We start from the raw sequence: 16735 nt of genomic DNA on the forward strand, positions 1-16735 counted from the left end.
TGCAAGGGCTACATGTGCCAATCACCTTGGCTGAGGACATGTTCAGAGGGATGGAGGAAGGAATGGACAAGAGCAAGGGGGAGGAGGAAATTGATAGAGCAAGGGGAGGATGGGAGATGCATGTGGGAGATGGAAGGTGTAGAAGGGTAATGGGCAGGTGGAAACAGAAAAGAGAGAGAGGAAGGAGCGTATAGTCTGAAAGAGGGGAGAGAAAGACAAGGTAAGAGAGAGGGGTGGAGGAAATGGACTAACAGAGGGGAGGGAGTATTTCAAAGAGACAGAAAATGTGGGGAGGAGGAGGTAGACAGATAGAGGTGGAAGTATGGTGTGGTGGGACAATTGCAGGAAGTAGTGGACACAGAAAGGAGAAGCAGGAGCTGTGTTCACCTGCCCATTACCCTTCTACACCTTCCATCTCCCACATGCATCTCCCATCCTCCCCTTGCTCTATCAATTTCCTCCTCCCCCTTGCTCTTGTCCATTCCTTCCTCCATCCCTCTGAACATGTCCTCAGCCAAGGTGATTGGCACATGTAGCCCTTGCAGTACAGTTCAATAAAGCAGGCCAGTACTACTCCCACAACGCACCTGACATTCAAGGCAGGCTACACATCGAGCTTGAAAATCATTTATTTGCCCCTGACGTACAGGCTGCAATGCAGCACAGGCCTACACTACTCTAACAGAGCACACCCATCATGCAGGGTAGACCAGATGGGGGCTCCAGAGAAACTATTTCCATGCCCTTGACATGTAGGCTGCCCTACACAGCAAGTTGGCTTGGCAGACCAATACTTTTACCACACACAATATATATATATATATATATATATATATATATATATATATATATATATGTTAAATGCATAAGTGGGTGAAGCTGTGGGGAAAAGGGTAATCCATACAAATTATAAAAATGTATGTATGTATGTTCCACACCTCCTCCTAAATCACTGGACCAACTTCTGCCAAACTTGGTACACACATAATTTATTGTCTGGATTGAATCACTGTGGTGTTAAGAACCACCCACGTATCTACAGGATGGGGGTGAAAAAGCAGTGTAGGCCATGCTGTGAGAATACCCTTACTTTATTCATTCAGCATTTGGGAATGTGGGCTCTTATAGACTTGAAACAAACGTAACGCACAATTTCAAATCTTTACGAGACTTTTCTCGCTGTCAACCCCCGCAAAATGATGGAAGGGAAAAAGTGCACCACTTGCTACATTTTCACTGTTCATGCAAGTAAAACTGCCGTATGAAGCATGGCGTTTTAATTGATTACACTTTTACTACTAACTGTATTCATGACACATTTTGCAGACAGTATCCACATATGCCACTGAATGTACCAGAAAAATTACATAATTTTACGGCTCTTAGTTCAGGCGATATGAATTCATGAACTCTGAAACGTGTGAAAAACTGCCACATCGTGCAAGGCGTTTAAATTTACCACTTCGTTGCTATCTACTCTATTCGCAACACTTTTCATGGACAGTGTATCCACATCAACCGCTGAATGTTCCTAGAAAAATATATCAGGAGATATGACGTCATAAACACTGATCTATGTGAGAAATCGCCACATCACGCATGACGTTTTAATGTATACTTCTTTACCACTAACTATATTCGCAACACATTTGCAGACTGTACAATAATATACCACTGGATGTACTTGTACAGTACATAGTTCCTCCATGTGTGACTTAGGCTTTCGTAGAAGGGCGAAGCACAGGGGGATGTGGCTTGTCTACTGCAGGCAAGTGGATCCTGTCTCTCCCCTCCTCTCCTACCACCCACATATTGGGGCCAGGCTTGCTCCCTCAGCTTCCCGTAATCCTACCTGGCTGCTGCCAATTCTCATACACTTACTGCACTGCACAGAACTTGCAAAACTGTTGGTTCTGTGTAGTTCCACTACGGATCGTTGGATTTGGCGAACGTAGACGCTGCCATCGGTAGTTGGGCTCTATGAGCTGGTTACCTTTTAGAACCTCACAGGGCTAGGGCTGGTTACATGTGAGTTTTCTCGAATTTGCCCTAGTTTTTGGGCGCCTGGTGACCTCTTGGGTAAAGGGCGAGTGGGAGGGTTACACAACAGTCCAGAGTAAACCTTGTAACCTCCCCGCAAAATATATTTAAATAATATGAATAAATATCGTCATTCAGTGTAACCTGCCCACAAAATTCTTTCTCATTTAATCTCCCCACAAAATTCGTTCCCATTTATAACCTCCCTACAAAGTTCTTTTCACCTTAACCTCCACACAAAATTCTTTCTGATTTAATCTAAGCTCAAAATTAATTCACATTTAGCGTAACCTCAAAACAGAAAAATTCCTAAACCCCTCAACAGTAAAAATTATAATTATGTCGTTCACATTCAGTGTAACGTCCCAATAAAAAAATAAATTCAGTAACCTGGTAATAAAACAATGTAACTAACCTCTCAATTAAATTGTCGCTCACTTATGACTTTTCAATAATTCACTGTGAATTTAACCTGGTAAATTTTGGACGACAGCAGTGCTGCGTCATGGCCCTGAAAGATCATTCTGAATAAAAAAGGGAAAAATTCTTACCTCAATGAAGTCGCCGGATATATCTGCACTTACAATAAATTTTTCCGGCACAGTTCTGTGCAATGCTGGCCGACCTATCTGTCATTTATGAAAGGAAGCAACTGATTTTTCTATTGCAATAATTGGGATGATCATGGATGGGAGAAATTAGTAAACTCTTTAAATTGAAATGAATGATTGTTAAAAGTTACTTTTTATGAGGAATATTATTATTACGAGAGTTTTAAAACATTTACATGCGACTTGAGATAACATTACTACATATGCGCGAGGCTGCTTTTTACCTTATACAATAATACTCAGGCTCCGACATCGCTGCACCGCGACCGGGCCAGCCAACACGATACACCATACCAGACCAGAGCAGACTCCAGACTAGCAACAACTTAATGCTACAGCTACACAGTTCCTACTGCAATCAACACTGCTCTCTGGTCAGAGATTTTCTTATACCTTGCATATCGCAGGCAGCGCATGAGCAATACATCGAAATTAAATCTGCTCGGACCTCTTACAACCTGGACATTATTTTTGAGAGCACTCCGTGGCGTCTTGAAGGAAGGAGAGCGGCAGCGTTATACACATTTTTGTGTGCCTGGAGAAATTCGATTGATGGGAAATAAATAGATTTTAATAAATATTAGTTAAAATCTACTAAATGGGGAGGGGCATGTAGCTATTTCGTTTGTTTTACCGGGTGATCAAAAGGTCAGTATAAATTTGAAAACTTAATAAACCACGGAATAATGTAGATAGAGAGGTAAAAATTGACACACATGTTTAGAATGACATGGGGTTTTATTAGAACCAAAAAAAAAAAATTGCTAGACACATGAAAGATCTCTTGTGCGCGTCGTTTGGTGATGGTCGTGTGCTCAGCCGCCACTTTCGTCATGCTTGGCCTCCCAGGTCCCCAGACCTCAGTCCGTGCGATTATTGGCTTTGGGGTTACCTGAAGTCGCAACTGTATCGTGATCGACCGACATCTCTAGGGATGCTGAAAGACAACATCCGACGCCAATGTCTCACTTTAACTCCGGACATCCTTTACAGTGCTGTTCACAACATTAATTGAGCATTTCCTGTAAAGAACATCATCTTTGCTTTGTGTTACTTTGTTATGCTAATTATTGCTATTATGATCAGATGAAGCGCCATCTGTCGGACATTTTGTGAACTTTTGTATTTTTTTTTGTTCTAATAGAACCCCATGTCATTCCAAGCATGTGTGTCAATTTGTACCTCTCTATCTACATTATTCCGTGATTTATTCAGTTTCCAAATTTATACTGACTCTTTGATCACCCGGTATATTAACAAATCAGCAGTAAGCACGCTCGGGCGCTCTTCTATACAGATATTTTCCATACTTCTTTATTGAGAACAACGACAAGCAGCTGACAATCGATGATTGCACGCACCGCACCGCCACGCCATTGGACGACTTGTCGTAAGCACACTGTAGGTATCCAGAAAATAACGAACAGTCCGCCGCTTTGGAAGCTCTTGCCCGAGATAGGCAGTTTAAGTGGTGACATACCTGCACAGGGTGCATGTACAACTATTGGAAGCTACGGCCATAAGAAGCATTACCCACAACCGCACAGCTTATGTAATGTACCCACTGATTCTCCTGTCTACAAAGTTGTATCATAAATTCATGATCATTACTTCACGTCGTTGGGGTCATTTTTAAAGACGTTTTCTTTTCATTACCATACTACCTGTATCCCAACGACTACATTTATTCCAAGTCATTATTTAAAATTATAAAAGTGTGAAAGTTCCGCACACGTCCCCTGGTAGGAAACTACCACGGAAGCTACACCAGAAAAACCAGTTTCAGTCCTTGCTGATCAACCCTCGTACGTGCAACTGTTGAACAACTAACCACCCAGATGACCCAAGGAGTGTCTCCTAGATGACTGTACAGCGAACGTTGCTGCATCTGGGCCTCTGCAGCTGCTGCTTGGTTCTTGCACCCATGCTGTGCTGTTCTGTGGAGACGAAGGTTGGAATTTGCACGCCAGTACCTCAACTGCTCGTCCACTGAGTGGAAACAGGTGGTCTTTTGAGATGAATCACGTTTTATGCTCCATCAGACAGATGGCTGTTGGCGTGTACAGCTAGAAACGTCTGAAACCAAACACCCTGCATCAATCGTTGGAACGCTTCATGCCGGAGGAAGGGGTTTATAGTCTAGGGAATGTTTCCGTGGTATTCCCTGGCTGCTCTCGTCAATCTGCAAGACACAGTGGATCGACGCAATTATTATGCATCTTTACTCGGGGGCTTGTCCACCTCTACATGCCGTGTGTTTTTTCCTCGGCACGATGCCATCTACCAGCAGGACAATGCAATGTTTACACCACTCGCAGTGCACGTGTGTGGTCTGGAGAGTACCAAGATGCGTTTACCATACTCACCGGATTTAAGCCCAATAGGGCGTCTGGGGACCAGTTCGATCGGGCTGTACACGCTATGGATCCTCAATGGACAAATATAGCGCAGATTGCCAACGTGCTGGAGGAGGCATGGCTCCACATTCCCGTCGGTACCGTCCAGAACTTCGCTGACTCTCTTCCTCTTCGCTGCAAAAGGTATTTGGGTTCTTAACAGGTGGCCACATTAATGTGACTGCACAGTGTACGTCCATTATCAGGTAGGCAGTTTTGGCTACAAATGAGATAGAGAGCACATGTCATTATATGGTATCAACATCTCGATGAGCTGACAGATAGACATCAGTTGCACGCTGCTTATCCAACGGATGTTAATCTTTCTTTGATGTGGTCTTATTGTTTTGGTGGTGTATTATGCAACATTTGACTGCCTGTAAAAATTATGGACGAGAATAATGCGTCGTTCCACAGGCAAAAATGATTTAGAAATACCAAAATTTTGTTAAGACATTTCTCGAGATCAAGTAATAGAATTATAGCATGAAAGTATGGAGAAATATCACTGCTGAACAGATCTGGGCGGTCTATTCACGAGTAACTACTTGTGTAGCAATGCCGTGTCTTTATTTATAAAATAGTTTGTGTATCTGTCTCATAAATGTACGTGTAAGGTATTAATAGATCGTCATTCATTTTTTCTGTCCATGCTACGAACATCTAAAGTTCTTTTTACATAATTGTAAATTCTTAATGGTTTTTTGCTGATTAAATACGAAGGAAGATTTAGACCCACGTGTTTTATGTCGGAATGAAACTATATCCAGATGCTGTGTCATCGTATTTGGCACCTGTTGGAAAAAAAGGAAAAGTCATAATTTCAGAGAAAGCTGCAATAAGTACCAGTAGGATTCTAGGATAAAGGGTAGAGTATTATTTTATGTGTACTTTTATCCGTATGACTGTAAAGTAAATTGTTATGCAAAGGTTTCAACAGCTTACAGCTGCGGTCTCATATCATCTGAGACTTTATTTAGCTGAAGCTTGCTTTATTCTGATAAAAGAAATTCCTATATATTACATGAGCTGAAAGGTAGGACTGAAGTGGGTGCTCAGTTTCAAAACTCGATGAATGACTAACTTTCTGAGGTGATAATATATTAATATTATCTTACATATGCAAGATATTTCTGAAAACTCAACGTTTTGTAATATACTGTATTCTGTTTCTTGTCTTCATATTATTTCAGTATCTGTACTACGTTTACCAAAAATCATTAAACGTAAGCGTCTTTGTGTAAAAACCGCCCATAATGAAAAAGAAGCAGATGTCATTTCTGACAGCAGCAATAAATCAGTTTCACACATTGTCTGCAGTCGAAATTCTTTCACAAACATTGATAATCTCACAGAAATTACGATAGTTGCTGCTCGGTCTTACTCCACTCTAGGTGACTTCGATGTTCGTTTTAAAGCACAACACTGCAAAGATAGAGGCATGTGCAGTCTACAGAGTAGCAACTGTCTTGTAAAACTGACCATGTGTTGTTAGTTGATGAGCTATGTTCCAGCGTCCCTTTGTATAGTGCTTATTACTGAGCAGCAACTTCTCAGGCTGTTTTCAGACATACATTTTCCTACTGTGTGCTGGCGACATGTAGCTGAGCAATTTTTTAATTTTAACACCAACATACGTAACTTAATTTGGGTTAACACAAAAAGAAAGGTTATCGATCAGTAATAACAGAAAAAAACGTTGGGATAGTTTTGTTTAATATTCAGAGTGTATCAAAGATAATGTTGCAGGTTCCGTGTCGAACACTATCTCTGTTTAGGGACGTTAAAAGAATATTCTACCCCTTGCCAACTATGCTAATCGATCTAGCCTGCAGTTTTTTTAAATTATTTCATCGAACATACATGATACTTTGATGTCTAGCCTGGTGTGAATGGTACAGTTGGCAGTGCTTTTCTCTGCAAACTGTTTGAATCTGACGTAAGTACATCAGAGCAACAGAACATAATGTATCTTGTCTCTGTACAAAAAATGATAAAGGTTTCCTTCTAAGGCAACTAATCGCTAATAAATAAATCAGGAAGAGAGAATGAAATTAATAATTAAAATGTTCACTTTTCTTGATTCAGTCAGTGACGCTGTGACAGTTATAAATGTAGTAAAACTACAGGAAGCAACGTTAAATTGGTAATCACACAGTTCTCACAGTCATTTTTTGGTATTTGTTTCACCATACAGTCATTTTGTATTTAATGCAATGGAATTGTGGAGCCCTTGTTATTTCCGGTTAATGAGATTTTTTCACTAAACTGTGTTCCACATCTACATGTATATCCGCCCTCCGCAAATTACATTACGGTGTGTGGCGGAGGGAACCCTGTACTACTACCTGTCATTTCTTTTCCTGTTCCACTCGCAAATAGAGCAAGGGAATAATGACTTTCTATATGCCTCCGTATGAGCCCTAATTTCTCGTATATCATGTTCGTTGCCCTTACGCAAAATTTATCCTCACAGCGATAGAATCTGCAGTCAGCTTCAAATGCTGTTTCTCCAAATTTTCTCAATGATGTTCCTCGAAAAGAATGTCGCATTCTCTCCAGTGATTCTCCATTTCCGTAACACTTGTTTGTTGTTCAAGCCTGCCGATAACAAACCTGCCTCTGAATTGCTGCAATGTCTTCCTTTAATCCGACCTGATACGGATCCCAAACACTTGAGCAGTACTCAAGAAGAGATCGCACTTCTATATTATATGCGGCCTCTTTTACAGATGAACCACACTTTTCCAAAATTCTCCCAATAAATCGAAGTCGACCATTCGCCTTCCCTGCCATAATCTTCACATCCTTGTTCCATTACATATCACTTTGCAACATTTCGAACAGATATTCAAACGGCATGAATGTGTCAAGCAGGACTATACTAATCCTGTAACCGAACATTATGGATTTTTTCCCCTTCTGATCCCCATTAACTTACATTTTTGCTCTACATTTAGAGCTAGGTGGCATCCATCGCACTACATAGAAATTTTGTCTAAATTATCATGTATTGTCCTACAGTCACACAGTTTCGACAGATTACAGAGCCCATTGCATCATCAGCAAACAACTGCAGATTGCTGGCCACCGTGTTCGCCAAGTCATATATATATATATATATATATATATATATATATATATATATATATATATACTCCTGGAAATTGAAATAAGAACACCGTGAATTCATTGTCCCAGGAAGGGGAAACTTTATTGACACATTCCTGGGGTCAGATACATCACATGATCACACTGACAGAACCACAGACACATAGACACAGGCAACAGAGCATGCACAATGTCGGCACTAGTACAGTGTATATCCACCTTTCGCAGCAATGCAGGCTGCTATTCTCCCATGGAGACGATCGTAGAGATGCTGGATGTAGTCCTGTGGAACGGCTTGCCATGCTATTTCCACCTGGCGCCTCAGTTGGACCAGCGTTCGTGCTGGACGTGCAGACCGCGTGAGACGACGCCATCCAGCCCCAAACATGCTCAATGGGGGACAGATCCGGAGATCTTGCTGGCCAGGGTAGTTGACTTACACCTTCTAGAGCACGTTGGGTGGCACGGGATACATGCGGACGTGCATTGTCCTGTTGGAACAGCAAGTTCCCTTGCCGGTCTAGGAATGGTAGAACGATGGGTTCGATGACGGTTTGGATGTACCGTGCACTATTCAGTGTCCCCTCGACGATCACCAGTGGTGTACGGCCAGTGTAGGAGATCGCTCCCCACACCATAATGCCGGGTGTTGGCCCTGTGTGCCTCGGTCGTATGCAGTCCTGATTGTGGCGCTCACCTGCACGGCGCCAAACACGCATACGACCATCATTGGCACCAAGGCAGAAGCGACTCTCATCGCTGAAGACGACACGTCTCCATTCGTCCCTCCATTCACGCCTGTCGCGACACCACTGGAGGCGGGCTGAACGATGTTGGTGCGTGAGCGGAAGACGGCCTAACGGTGTGCGGGACCGTAGCCCAGCTTCATGGAGATGGTTGCGAATGGTCCTCGCCGATACCCCAGGAGCAACAGTGTCCCTAATTTGCTGGGAAGTGGCGGTGCGGTCCCTTACGGCACTGCGTAGGATCCTACGGTCTTGGCGTGCATCCGTGCGTCGCTGCGGTCCGGTCCCAGGTCGACGGGCACGTGCACCTTCCGCCGACCACTGGCGACAACATCGATGTACTGTGGAGACCTCACGCCCCACGTGTTGAGCAATTCGGCGGTACGTCCACCCGGCCTCCCGCATGCCCACTATACGCCCTCGCTCAAAGTCCGTCAACTGCACTTACGGTTCACGTCCACGCTGTCGCGGCATGCTACCAGTGTTAAAGACTGCGATGGAGCTCCGTATGGCACGGCAAACTGGCTGACACTGACGGCGGCGGTGCACAAATGCTGCGCAGCTAGCGCCATTCGACGGCCAACACCGCGGTTCCTGGTGTGTCCGCTGTGCCGTGCGTGTGATCATTGCTTGTACAGCCCTCTCGCAGTGTCCGGAGCAAGTATGGTGGGTCTGACACACCGGTGTCAATGTGTTCTTTTTTCCATTTCCAGGAGTGTATATATATATATATATATATATATATATATATATATATATATATATAGTGGTCCTACCACACTTACTCCTTACGAAGAGCCGGCCTGAGTGGCCGAGCGGTTCTAGGCGCTACAGTCTGGAACCGCGCGACCGCTACGGTCGCAGGTTCAAATCCTGCCTCGGCCATGGATGTGTGTGATGTCCTTAGGCTAGTAGGTTTAGGTAGTTCTAAGTTCTAGGGAACTGATACTGATGACCACAGCAGTTGTCCCATAGTGCTCAGAGCCATTTGAACCATTTTCTGAACCTTACGAAGAGGAAGCCCTTGGTGTTAAAGGCAAAATCATACAGGATACAGATTTGTAAGCAAGTTGGTCAAATCTTTCTCAACGGCGCTTTCTTGTCATTCTCATTAAGCCATGTAAGGAAAACATGGAAAACATAATCTGCATGGGCAGGGACGAGTACCCAATCCCTCTAAATGTGGGTCCAGTGCCCTAAACACTATGCAACCTCTCTCAACAGAATTAGAAAACTCTTTGGAATATGGATGCTGCAGCTGTTAAATGGTAACTGAAAGCAAAAAAAGAAAGAATAATTCATTCGCAAAGTATGCAATGTCTTGAGAGGAACACAACCGATATTGTGCATCAGTTTCAGGAATGGAAATAAGTTATTTGACTTATTCACTTCAATAGGATCAGTTTGCTGATAGGAATGGAGCTGAATAAAAAGTACTAATAAATTGAGAAAAATACTCTTTGAACATTTATTTATCGTTCTATAATTTCACTTCCTGCAAACAAGTATTAATGTTTGTGATGGTATAAATACCGTGCATGAAAGAAAAAATGTTACAGCAGATGTAGGTAACATGAGGTAGACATGTAATTATAAGTTAATCAGTACCACACAGTTTGACCTGCAAGACACATACAGGAATGGCGAGTGCCTTGACGAGGTCAGAGATTGCGGGCAGCGCTTCGGCTACTGCCAGTTGCCGTAGTACACGGAGGCTCCAACAGGTGGTGCTGGTGCAGGTGCCGGTGGCGCCGCCACTACAGGTGCGTACGGGTACGTGTAGTAGGGATACGTGTAGGCATACGGGTAGTAGTAGGGCGCTGCGGGGACGACGCCTTTACCGTCCGAGCGCGCCAGTTGTGAAGGCGCCGCGAGAGCCACGTACGGCCAGTAGTACGTCGAGTATGGATACCTGGAAGTGACAAACAGCTTTAGTGCGAGATCCATTTCAGTTTGGAGAAAAGTGAGTCTGCACTTTCATCTTCCTAGCGTGAACCTATTTGCATCCTGCACTACACAATGCATATCCAGCATCATCTAAATGCTCTCAGAAAACAGACCACCTAAATGAAACTGCAGCTAAATAAGTGTAAGATCTATAAGGTGTGGTGCCGACCAATCCCCCTACAAAACATTTAGTGACGTATGTGATACTATCTCCCACACATTTTAATCAGGCTGCTGCATCCCCAATTCACTGCAACCAGTTTGTTGCACTCTTCCCCCATAACTGATACACATATACCATAACATAAAACATTATTTTACATATCTCCTATCATACTTCCAGCGAGCTAAATATCTAATATTTTCGAATCTATGGAGCCCTTAAGAAACACATCATGATACGTAAAAAATACCTCAGTCGGTATATTAGTGACACCTTACATATGGCTACCTAGCCTTTCTTCCAGATTTCCCATGTCTTCTTCCTGCATACCCATATCCCCAGGCTACGTCACGTACCCTTTACAGATAGTAAATTAGTTCAAAAACGAATGGGAGGCTATCTGTATCCACATTATCTGAGTATATGATTACCTTTACCCTTCTCATCTCCCTCCCACGTCTAATTCTGACGATCCAATTCCTCTCACCAACTTAATGAATTGCCTTGAATGAATCTTAGGTATCACTATAATATAGATTCTCCAGTTCACTGTTGATCACCATAAAGTCACCATCAAATTAAGTTTCTAATTCAACACTACAGTTTTCTGGAGCTTATCAAATGTCTTGATCTCTTAGTTAAAGCAATTACACCTTCACTAAACCAGCATTGCCCTCCAATCCGTCACAGCTTGTAAATGTCTGCGAATGTTTCGGATTGGCAACTGCCTACCGATCTTTGTGTTTTCTAACCTGTATAACACATCGAGTCAGGATGCTCCCATAGTTTATAATATTCCATGATCACCTCTGTACACGGCTTCATTTCCCAAAAGTGCATAATCGAAACATTTTCACGTTATCAGTAAAGGTACACTATTGTTACATTTTATTTTTTATCTTCAGTACGCTCAAACCTTCTGCATTTAATACCACAGCAGCTTCCGCTACTTTCTAGATGTTTGTCTTTATTTTTATTTACCACTGGAAGTAAACTTTTTTTTGAAGTTTATCACCGTCCTTGTAATTTTTCTGTCTTCATCTTCTATGTTAAACAATGACATATCTCGAATATTCCGTCAATACAGACAATACAGTAGTTACCTTGCTTATTAACAGACGTACTGAGCTGCTGCTACCTCTGCATTCTTTTATCCATCCATTTCTCCAACATTATACTCTGTTTTTACTACGTTGCAGTTGTTAACAATTTTCTTTACAGTATCTTGATGACCACTCAACGATTCAGATAAAATGTATTCCTTACTTTATTCTACCAGCCATGACTCAGGAATTATGATTTCGCTTCCCATTCCAGCAACTAACACCTTTCGTGTGGCCCTTCTTTCTTCAGCTCTAATCCCAACTGTTCCATTTTCGTACATACGTCCCTACAATCCCATCCTGATACCTGGATACAGGATATTTATTCATTACAGTATTCTCACACATTTCTAGCAATGGTTATCACCCACTCTAATGAAGTGCGGATTTAACAGTGCTGAGCACGATGGGAAATACCGTGATTTTAACAGTCATTGTACACTCCTGGAAATGGAAAAAAGAACACATTGACACCGGTGTGTCAGACCCACCATACTTGCTCCGGACACTGCGAGAGGGCTGTACAAGCAATGATCACACGCACGGCACAGCGGACACACCAGGAACCGCGGTGTTGGCCGTCGAATGGCGCTAGCTGCGCAGCATTTGTGCACCGCCGCCGTCAGTGTCAGCCAGTTTGCCGTGCCATACGGAGCTCCATCGCAGTCTTTAACACTGGTAGCATGCCGCGACAGCGTGGACGTGAACCGTATGTGCAGTTGACGGATTTTGAGCGAGGGCGTATAGTGGGCATGAGGGAGGCCGGGTGGACGTACCGCCGAATTGCTCAACACGTGGGGCGTGAGGTCTCCACAGTACATCGATGTTGTCGCCAGTGGTCGGCGGAAGGTGCACGTGCCCGTCGACCTGGGACCGGACCGCAGCGACGCAAGGATGCACGCCAAGACCGTAGGGTCCTACGCAGTGCCGTAGGGGACCGCACCGCCACTTCCCAGCAAATTAGGGACACTGTTGCTCCTGGGGTATCGGCGAGGACCATTCGCAACCGTCTCCATGAAGCTGGGCTACGGTCCCGCACACCGTTAGGCCGTCTTCCGCTCACGCCCCAACATCGTGCAGCCCGCCTCCAGTGGTGTCGCGACAGGCGTGAATGGAGGGACGAATGGAGACGTGTCGTCTTCAGCGATGAGAGTCGCTTCTGCCTTGGTGCCAATGATGGTCGTATGCGTGTTTGGCGCCGTGCAGGTGAGCGCCACAATCAGGACTGCATACGACCGAGGCACACAGGGCCAACACCCGGCATCATGGTGTGGGGAGCGATCTCCTACACTGGCCGTACACCACTCGTGATCGTCGAGGGGACACTGAATAGTGCACGGTACATCCAAACCGTCATCGAACCCATCGTTCTACCATTCCTAGACCGGCAAGGGAACTTGCTGTTCCAACAGGACAATGCACGTCCGCATGTATTCCGTGCCACCCAACGTGCTCTAGAAGGTGTAAGTCAACTACCCTGGCCAGCAAGATCTCCGGATCTGTCCGCCATTGAGCATGTTTGGGACTGGATGAAGCGTCGCCTCACGCGGTCTGCACGTCCAGCACGAACGCTGGTCCAACTGAGGCGCCAGGTGGAAATGGCATGGCAAGCCGTTCCACAGGACTACATCCAGCATCTCTACGATCGTCTCCATGGGAGAATAGCAGCCTGCATTGCTGCGAAAGGTGGATATACACTGTACTAGTGCCGACATTGTGCATGCTCTGTTGCCTGTGTCTATGTGCCTGTGGTTCTGTCAGTGTGATCATGTGATGTATCTGACCCCAGGAATGTGTCAATAAAGTTTCCCCTTCCTGGGACAATGAATTCACGGTGTTCTTATTTCAATTTCCAGGAGTGTATATCTTATATTTTTTGGTTGTCAGTCTGTTCACGGGAAATTACACGTTCTCTCTTGGGATTGGTACAGTTTTAAACCCTATGCAGCGCCAAATACTGCTGTCCAGTTAGCATGAATGCACAATAATGTGACAAACTGAAACAATAAGGACCGCTTTGTTTCAGCCCTGGACTGTTAAAAGTCTCTCCACCCAATTTGAGGGTAGTTTTGGGAGACTTCTGACATTCATCCAGTCGAATGCTGCTCCTGGGTTCCACTACATTCAACCAATCCAAAAAAAATGTAACTTTAGAAACACCTTTTTTCAATTTCAATCATGCCAGTCAACATTCAAAATAGAAACATGGAAGTGTCCAGTAAGTCCATAAACGTGATCGGATGTGAAGTTTTGTAAGCAAACACACAAAAAAGTGTTTTTTAAAGTTTATTCCTCGTTTCATCGCTTCGTAGAACATTAATGTGGCACTTTTTGTTGATAGGCAACAGGATTTTCTCAACGATTCAGAACTTCTGTATTACAGATTTTATAATTTCAGTGTTAACCAAACACCGTTGGAATATAATAGCTTTTTCGCGAATATTTTCTACCTGTACTTCATAGGTCGTTAGTTATCCTGAATGTAATAATATGATGGTATCATTTCAGATTATTACATATTAAAAGATCCCATACATTATTGAGATATGCATATCGCTTTGGTATCAAAGTGATCTATTTTAAAATTACAAATTGGATGCTTCTGTCATTTCAGGTAAGTTAGTTTTGCATAACTCCCATCTAAATTAGTGCTTGCGGCATAACACGTTTTCACATTCAAATTCAGTTATATCAAAAATGGCAGTTTTAGAATTTTGCCTGCTTTGGGATAAATTTCTGCGGACACACACGCTCTTTCTAAGATTATCCCACATCCACAAGGAACAATTTCTATAATTGGTCAGTGTTTCATCTCTCGCATATGTACTGCTGGGTGTTTGCACTAAATTTTAAGCAATTTTGACAAACATCTCCAGACTCACTGTCGCTGTCAGTACCAAGAGTATTAAGTACATTACCATTGCTATAGCAAGAAAGTACTTTCCTTTCCTGCTATATTCAGCGAAAGCAACTTGAAGTATGAGTAGAAGTACTCAGTGCAAGCATTACAATAACGTAACTCAATGTGTCAAAAAAATACTAAGCCAGAAAATCCGGTGCGTGTTCTAGATTACAGCTGCACTGTTTAAGTAGATTGCTCAAAACAGATACTAATATTCGCAGCTGTGAATATAGGCTATGTTATGGAAATATAAAATGAATAGCCATCTGTTCTTATTTCTTTTCAGCCTCCATGCGACACCGAAAATTTTATCTTACGATGATATTTATTTTAGAGAAGGAAGTAATTGTTATAAAGAACAGAAAGCAATAATTAGGTCTAATAAAAAAACTGCAGCCAGGCAATACTGACATTTTGAGGGAGATTTCTTACAACGAAAGCTTATTAACAAATTTTATCATTCATCGTACCTGACGACGAACCGTATATAAAGATCGACTGATTGCAACAAAACAATAGTTAGATAATATTGTGTTGGTTTCTTCCATGATTGGTGAAAGGGAATATTTTTGTAGGATGCGACATACGAATCACTTTCGGTAAAAAAAAATGAGATTTCATATTCTTCTTTCTGTAATTTCTCCCTCGTACACGATTCCTCATGGAAGCGTCAGGGATCATATGGCGGTCGTAATAGCCATAAAGTCACGTCTTTCACGTTCCATGTACCAACCGTTGAAGAAAGGGCAAAAATTATGTTAATAATGACAATGGTTCACTGTTCCAAGATTTAAAAGCGGGTATTATGTTACACTTGTTGAATGCTGAATTCTGTAACACTAGCGGTAACTTCTTTTTGTTTTGATCACCATATTACTTTTTTAACGATTCAACATACATTACGTGCGTCAGGTTAGCTCCAGCATCAAACAACAGTAAGTGTTGCCACAGATCTGAACGTGGGGCTACTACAAAACGATTAATGCCTGACGACTGCTTAATAAAGAGTTTTGGCAATCGAGACAAAAGGTAGTTACGAATAGTGTTGTATATGGCAGCAGATCTCGTGAAAGACTTTCGGTCCAAAGCGATCGTGACGCCGTCACCGAGGGTTTGTGGCCTGTGACTTGAGTGCCACCAGACGAGTGTCGAGCGGTACTCACGGGTAGATGGGCGCTGCCGGCACGGCGCTCCTTTCGCCGATGTCGCCGACCGCCGTCCTGGAGCCGAGGTCCACTTCCTTCCCCTCTGCCTTGGCTTCAATCGTCTTCCCTTCCGCTTTGACCTCTTGAGCTTTCTCCTCCAACACGACGGGCTTCGCCACGTTCACTGCTTCGTCCGCAACGACGGCGCCGACCACGACTACCAACAACTGCAATCATATACCACACCTGCATTTACCTGTCACATTTGGCTTCAAACGGAGGTAATAATAACACTTTCACACGCTTTGAGGAAAGTTGAAAAGAATATAGAAATGTATAAACATTCTCTGGTCAATGGTCAGTGCTGTTTCGGAACTTGCTGTGTAAGAAGAACCTGAACGAAAATTTTAGGAAAATACTTGAAAACTTAATTATTTTCGACCTTTTGTCAGTTTCATTGAATTTTTAATCAATTTCTGGCATCCTTGGAGGTTTATATGTGTTATAAAACAATCGTAGACACCAAATACAGATAAAATTATGTGTTCTTATCCAGGGACATTATTGTAGT

The sequence above is a fragment of the Schistocerca nitens genome, chromosome 6 (assembly GCF_023898315.1).
Source record: "Schistocerca nitens isolate TAMUIC-IGC-003100 chromosome 6, iqSchNite1.1, whole genome shotgun sequence".
NCBI lineage: Eukaryota > Metazoa > Arthropoda > Insecta > Orthoptera > Acrididae > Schistocerca > Schistocerca nitens.